Raw genomic sequence first — 8,414 nt, forward strand, 5'->3', positions numbered from 1 at the left:
ATCCTGTATATTAACCATTGCCCATTAGGTACAATAAAAGGTATGTATACATATTATATTAATATATTTACAAAGCAATTCGTAGGTACTAGGTACCTATTGGTAGTATAATACGTATCATAAATTCATAAACGATCACTAAAAACACACACACGTGTATGCTTACTGTACTTATAAATTAGTCTATAATGTTTTGGTAATTAAAACATTACAAAAATATATTGTCAATGTAATAATGTCACATTTAAAACAATACCTGACACAGTAGGTAGATTCTAAAATTTTTTTAAGAATAATTTTTATTGTGCGAACTATTTATATTACAATTATATAAATGTTGTCACGTTTATCGAAAAATTTAAGATTTATCAATCTATAAACTTGTAACATGTAAGTTGTAACATGATTTTTTAAATACTTCTTATGCTTAAAAATGTCCGTTTTTATTTCTAAGTCAATTATCATGCAAAACTTATTAGTTATTACTAATAAGTTATTAGCTATAACCAGTGGTGGAAGTGGCTCAAAATAAGTAGAGGGATGCTTACACTTTTATACTATAGGTATCATTATCTTACGCCTATATTATACCTATACCTTATTTTGATAATACAATTATATACATATATATTTTATATTTTTGTTTTTCAGTTTGGTGTTTTATCTGTTGATATATTTAAATTTGTATGTACTTTTAATTATATTTTTTATTTAAAACATAACACATATTTATATAAATATATAATTTAAGAACATAAATTGTCAATAGGTTCTAAGAGTACGCATTATATCGTTATACAGTAGGTATAAAACAAATATAAAAACTTAACTATTTATAAATTACTAGTCTAGGCTAAGAACATAAAAAAAATATTTAACTATAACTAAAATATATCATTTAAAATAAAATCAAAAAAAAAAAATCTTTATAAGTACTAAGAATTAAAACCTAAAAATTATTATAAATTTTTATTGACTATCATAAGAAATGATTTTTAGTTTTATTAGATCTAAACGTCAAGAGGTTCAATTTTAAATGAGATAAAAATACTTATTAATACATAATATATAAAAACAAAACAACAAAAACAACATTGTATTCTTGTAAAACTAATTAAAAATCATCGTAAAAAAATACATGAAATGGATATTTCCATTACGATCATGAGTTTTGTCATTCGACCATGACAAGTGACAACTATACATAAAATTGATAATTTGCATACCTAATACCTATATATTATAGTTTCGGTTCCAAATTAGTATTTACCCAGGTGCGCATTGCCCTAATTGGATATTTACCTAGCAGTATTTTTACTACAATATTTACACTGGATTCTACTCGAATATAGGGTACTTGTTTGTTATCGCTCCACCATCACGCAGTATAAAAATTTAACAACCCGGCACCGAGTGACCGTCCATTGTTTTGGAAGTTGTATTATTGTAGGTATATTATACATATTTACCGTTACAAAACTTTCAAGTAAAAGTAAATAATATTATTATTAATAACAGCATAGATAATTGTTATTTCATAATAATTATATAAATAAACTCAACAAAATAAGACAATTTTCTAGTGTTATAGATACCTAAATATTTCACAGTTTTTATTTGTTTTAAGTTTTAACGGTATATTTTTGTTTTATAAATTGAACGCCTTACGCCTATATTAAATATTGTAAAGAACAGTTTTAAATTAATTTTTAACAATATTTTAAAATAATTTAATAACGTTTATAAGATAGGTACACACTTGAAATTACATTATACGATTTAGCAATAACAAGCCGATATGTACTAGCATGATTATATAATTTAACATAGGTAATACAACGAATTTCGTGGTTCATGATTTAGTCGTATATAATATAAAATAAAATAAAATTTAAAATATCAGAAGAAGTATTTATAGTTTTCAAAAAAATATACTACATGCTAGACTTATTTACATGTAAGATACCGATAATCGTGACTCGTGATACAGAAAATCTAATTTACCTTCGATTATCAAAATCGAATTTTTAGATTAAAAACTGCTAATTGGTGATGAGGCGATAAATGATAATATAATATAAGTAACGTAGACTTTTTATTTTATGTTTAGAAAATGATAATAGGCATAATATTTTACAATAATACCTATTATTATATTTAATAGAGAAAATATAACTAGTCTAGTTCATGTGCATTTTACCGTATAGTTTATGTGGTCAACCATTATTATTATAGCATTGTCAAGTAAACGTTACCTACAATGTAGAATGTATAAGATATGTATAGGTCGGTCCTACATATTTTATAAAATAAAAATGTTTTGAAAAAATATTTTTAATACTTTTTTTTCGTTTGTGGTTCATATTTTCCACGTTATGATACAGTTTGATTTCTTACGGTGTAGAAAAATTTTATGATTATCAGACGCTGTTCTAGGTACTGTTGTAAATATTTTGTGAATATTTTTCAAGCCTTTTCTAAACACATAATCGAAGTTTCCTTAAATTTTAATTTTTTAGAATGTTAAATATAATATTTGGTATAACATATGATTTATAAAACACTTAAAATTGGAGAAATATATCTGCTGTAAAGTGTAAGTATTAAGTATATAAATTATACTTAGTAGGTTCAATTCTGAGCCAAGGAGACGGGTGGATCAGTATCTATTTCTAAAAACATGTTTATGTTTTAAATTTATAATATTATATATTTTCTTAATTTGGTAGTTTTAACTACTTTTTGTTAAAAATATCACAATATTATGGTATACAGTATATACAGCATATATATTTACTTAACTCCTATAAGACAATATTGACGTATTGTACTCGTATATTTGTAATGTGAATATACAAAATTGTTGATTCGTGGTATTTATACAATTGTATAAAAGTCTTAAATTAGTTTAAATACTATGAAAATGCAATTGTGTATAAGAAATAATAATGCACCTAATAGGTACCAAAAAGTTTCAAGACCCTACAAATTAAATTTTTGAATAATAACCATTTATAACTAAAAACAATTTTGTCGAAAGCTGGTGTTCCGTAAATAAGTATCCCGCTGTTTTTATTTATTTTCAATATAATAATTATTTAGAAAACCGATAGGGGTTCCCTATTTTTTTACTATAATAATATATGACGTACAGAATTATATAGGTACTACTTTCTATATAAATTTAAAAAAAATATCAAAACAAATTTAGTTATCTATTTGTAACTTTTGTTAATTATTTTTTTTCTCCGTGTTTTTAGTCGTATTTTTGTTATAGGTCAGTAGGATACCTGTATAAAATTGCATTATATTTCTATCGTATCATGCTTATGATTTTAAAAAAAGTTGGAAAGTAGATACTACTCTGTTGATGTATCGGTTGGGTCACTGTAATAGGATATTAAATTTAAATTTAATGATATACCAAATATACCAATATCATTGTATACGATAAACAATTCTGAGTGGAGATGGTCTGATCCGGATATCATTAGAATAGCAGAATAAGTATACTTCATTATATTATTCTTTTTGATATAGCTATAAAAGTAATTTATTTTATTTTTAGTATTTCATTAAAGCGATTTAATTATTTTAGAAAATGTTGTATTTGTTTTATTATTAGTATTTATAATACGTATTACTATAATTTTATATTATATTTATAACATATTATAATATTATTGTTATTAACTTTGGAGTTAATGATACTTACTAATTTTTAACTAAAGTATAATTTGTTATTTTCCAATTTCTGAAAAATTTTGTCAATACTCTAACTTTAAAGTTTAAATGCTAAAAAAAAAATATTGCAACTATAAGTTTTTGATATTTTTAAATTGGGAAATGAAAAACTTATTAGAAACTTTGTATTACTTTTTCAACCATTTTTACCCATTCATCAATTTTTTATCAGCATTTATATATATATATATAGTAAAACGAACAATTTACAAACAGTAAATTTGTGGGTCGTAATTACAAAAAGGTTTGAAAACATTGATATAATAGGTACATAAACTTATATACCACATATACAATGTACAATATCTTCAATAATAATTTGAAACTGTTACGTTATAAATACTGTTATATTATATTATTTTCGGCGATTGTATGCATATGGTATGATAAACTTTGCACTTCCGGTGCACAATAAAAAACGTTTGAACTATGCACCACAATAAAGCATGTGCCTGACAAATCTTTTCGTAGGTACAAAGTGTCCTACAACCACAGAAATCGGTGTTTACAACTATACCTTTATCTGTTACAGCTAAACATGGTCGTCCGCGTCAAATTTGGCCAATCGTTTTGCTTTGGTTGGAACCATTGAGATGTACGGTGTCTTTATCCCCGATTTAAGCATCATAAATGCTATACTTGACATAGCAGTAAACTCTTTCTAGTAGGCATACGAAATCATTAACTGTCACATCGAGGTCGGTCGGACTTTTTGGTTCGATTGGAACCATCTCGCAGGCTCTTGGTCTCGGCTCCTACCATTGAAATATTATAGGTATCGAGGTGAAATCCTTCACGAGTGGACTAGCGATACATAGTTTATTAATTGATAATTCGTTATTACTTATAAAATATTTTGAACGCGTTGTATGTTAGAATCTTTAGAATAACAATGTTAAAATAATGGTCAGATTGCAGAGATGAATAAATATATTTAAACACTGAATAACCACTTCTATTGTATTTATGACATGAATAAATTTAAATTTAAATTAAAAGTAAATAAATAAAACTGTTCCAAGGAATGAAAAACCGGGTAGATTGTACAACGTAAATAATATATATAATGTTGAAATTATAATTACCTACTTATTTAATGTAGATTATAAAAACTATTATAGAATTTAATAAATTTACCTATTGGCTATTTGTATTTAATGAATACACATAATAACAAAATGTTTAGAAAAAATAAGTCGAAAAAATCGGGAAGTCAGTGACTGCTTTATGTGTGTGTGTATAAAATATATCAATATACGTACGTGGTACGTTAAAGTTTCAAGTACACAGACATAATATTTTTAAATTATTTCAAAATAACTAAAATCGTTATTCAGCGTTTAAATATCTAATTTCGTATAAATTTGAAGTTTAAATGGTTATATATATAAAAAAAGATCTTGCCTATAAATATTTAACATTTTTAAAAAGTATGATAATAACTCATAAAGAACCTTGTTGTATTTTTAAACCTATTAAGTAAGAATATTAAAAATTTCATGAATTTATAAAATGATTTGTAAATATTCAAAAATTTAATGAATACCATAACCATATATTTCAGTATTTGTTAATTGAAAAATAAACAACTTCCGAGGAATATTTTATACAATTTCAATAGGTATTTTTCGACTTTTATAAAAAACAGAAAAATTGAAAACTTAAAATGTATATAAATAGCTTAAAAAGAGTCAAAATTAAATCATGTATAGAAGATGATAATACAAACATTTGGTGAAAATTTCAAGTATCTATAAATATTCATTGTTAAATTACAATAAAAAAAAAAAAATCATTTTTGTTAAAAATTAGTTTTACATTAAACTTCCCTTTTTTGTTTGTTTTTTCCGATTATTTTGAAAAATTTTACCACTTTAAAATACAAACTAGATCCCATTTGCTATTTAAAACTATCATCAAAGTTGAAAATCAAATAATTTCATAAATTATTTATTGTGTACACATACACACACAAAAATAAAAAAACACACACTTCATTGTAAAATCAATACATTTATCACTTCGTTCAGTGTTTAAAATATTTAAAAAATGTTATATAGTTACTTAAATATTAAGCCAAGGTATAAATCTTGGTTTTCTCGTCTTAGACCCGGCTTTGATTACAATAAAGTAAAATATTTATCATTAATGATATAATTTAAAATATTTTAACATTTTTTGTGGAGTACTATGTTTAATAGAATATAACAAACCCTATATTGATGAATTATGATATAATAATTATATTGATTGTGTTATTTAAAACATAATCTAGCCGAGAAAACATTGTTTATATTAATTTAAAACGCTATGACTATTCCTTAGTTTTTCATTTTTACCGTATGTACTTATGTTAGCATCAAACGTGATAATAATTATTTTTTATTAAATATATATCTGGTTATTATAGGTTAATAAATTACTATGGCCAATAGATTTACTGTCTGGTAGATTTATCTATATATATATATATATATTTTGAATGTAAAACAAAAACGTGTTTTATAATATTGTTGGGCAACAAAAATATAAAATAAAATAAATAATAAACAACAGTCATGGCATTATGAGTATTGAAATACAAAGTGTGTTCAATGTTTAAAATACATTCAAGGGTGGTTAGCGGGTTAAGCGATCAGGGATCGGGGCACCTATATTATTTATATTAAACAAGTTATATATTTTTGATTATAACGATAAAACAATATTATATGATTTTCAAAGAAAATGTGTTATGAGTATAACTATTATTTGAAAATCTTTATTCATTAAAAAATACACGATGGAATTTTCTGTATCTTCTTTACAAAGAATTATATTATTTTCGAAGATGTACCATTCTTTTAAATCACCCTGTATATTAAAAAGAGTTATTACACTTAGAAAGTTTTTCTTGGAATGTGAAAAGTACACACCATTATAATTATACTCTTACTCTTATTTTATAACAATTTACATTAAACAACGTCAAAGTTCCTATAACAAGTTATGTTGAAGCTCTTGAAGCTCTAAAAACTTAATTAACTTGTGTGTGCAAAACTGCATGAAAATTAAAAATAATAATATTTCGTTTTAACTCATAATTTGTAATTATTCAAAATATTTAGCGAACTGTCAACTAGGTAACTTAAATTGAAAGTTTGTAGTTTAACACTTAACTGCGTTTTAATTTTTTATATAAAGCAGTTAGCAGTTTAAAGACAATAATAGTAATTATGTAAAATGCATTTAGACATTAGGCATTTTTTCTTAGAGCGTTAAAAAAAATCAAGATGTGCATAATATTTTTGTTTTTAATATTGCATTAAAAAGACTTTTTTAACGTATCTGTGAAAATTGCAAACCGTCACTATATGCGATATATTATATATTATTGTATTATAAATTCATCAGGAGTATACCTAATAAGTTTATACATATTCAATTATGTAATTGTTCTCTTATTATATTAGTATATTATCCCTTTAAATTAATATTATTTGAAAACAATTTTTCATAAGTTACTTATTGTGTACATAATATATACGTTTAGATAACATCCTTGTGAAAAAAACAGTTAAATTATTTAAATAACACACTAAAAACATACATTTTGAGCGTGATTCAAAAACTAGTTAAATTTATCGTATAACTGTAAAATACAATTATAAATAGCAATATAAATTTAATAAACAATAAAATACCCTCAAAAATATAGGCTGACAATCCGTTTCCACTCAGAATTGATCATTAAAATTTAAAATCAAGTTGAATGCATTCATTATAGTGACTTACTTAATAACAAGGAACACTCAACACCTACAACTATACAACAGACTGATTTCTATTGTTTTTTTCTTTGGTTAAGTGCATTCGTTTACTAAAGTTTTAAAAATTAAATTATATTAATTTATATTTAGTATATTGATTATGAATAAATCAATCTTTAAATTACATCGTCTTAAAAATACATATTAATGTATCTCTCATGACTCATACGTCCGGAATTAAAATGCTTTGTATACGTTTTTGTTTTGAACAATTAAAAAAAAAACATTTTTAAATTGCATGTATTCATTATTATTTATTAATTATTAGTAATTAAAAACAACAGTTAGAATTTGGTAGTTTTTTTTTTTAAATTAAACATATTAAAATATAAAATTAAACCAATATAAAATAAATAAAAAGTATAGCATAGTTATTAATTTTTAGAATTATTTATAATAATATATACTTACATTATTACAATCTTACCATTTTATATTAATTATACTTTTAATTTTATTAAGTGATATTTAGTATAACTGTTGAACTACATGAACATAAACAATAAGATAAAAATCAACATTCAACGTTAAAAAATATAAAATTGCATTTAGCGCTTAACAAATAACAAATAATTGTATTACATTTTAAGAGTATAATAACAATAAATTATAAAACGACATATTATAATTAATACATACTATAAATAAGTTAACAACATTAATCACAGTTTAGAATAACTATTTACTTAAAATTATTAAAATTCTAGATTTTATGATAGTTATATAATTGTAAAATATAAAATATCAAAATAATGAAAACTTATTGTATTGTCACCAAAATTATAAATAAGCAAATTAAAAAAATATTGTTTTGCAATAATTTAACATTAAAATTAATGAATTAAGTTAATTTTTTTTAAA

The sequence above is a fragment of the Rhopalosiphum padi genome, chromosome 4, assembly GCF_020882245.1.
Source record: "Rhopalosiphum padi isolate XX-2018 chromosome 4, ASM2088224v1, whole genome shotgun sequence".
In the NCBI taxonomy this organism is placed as follows: Eukaryota; Metazoa; Arthropoda; class Insecta; order Hemiptera; family Aphididae; genus Rhopalosiphum; species Rhopalosiphum padi.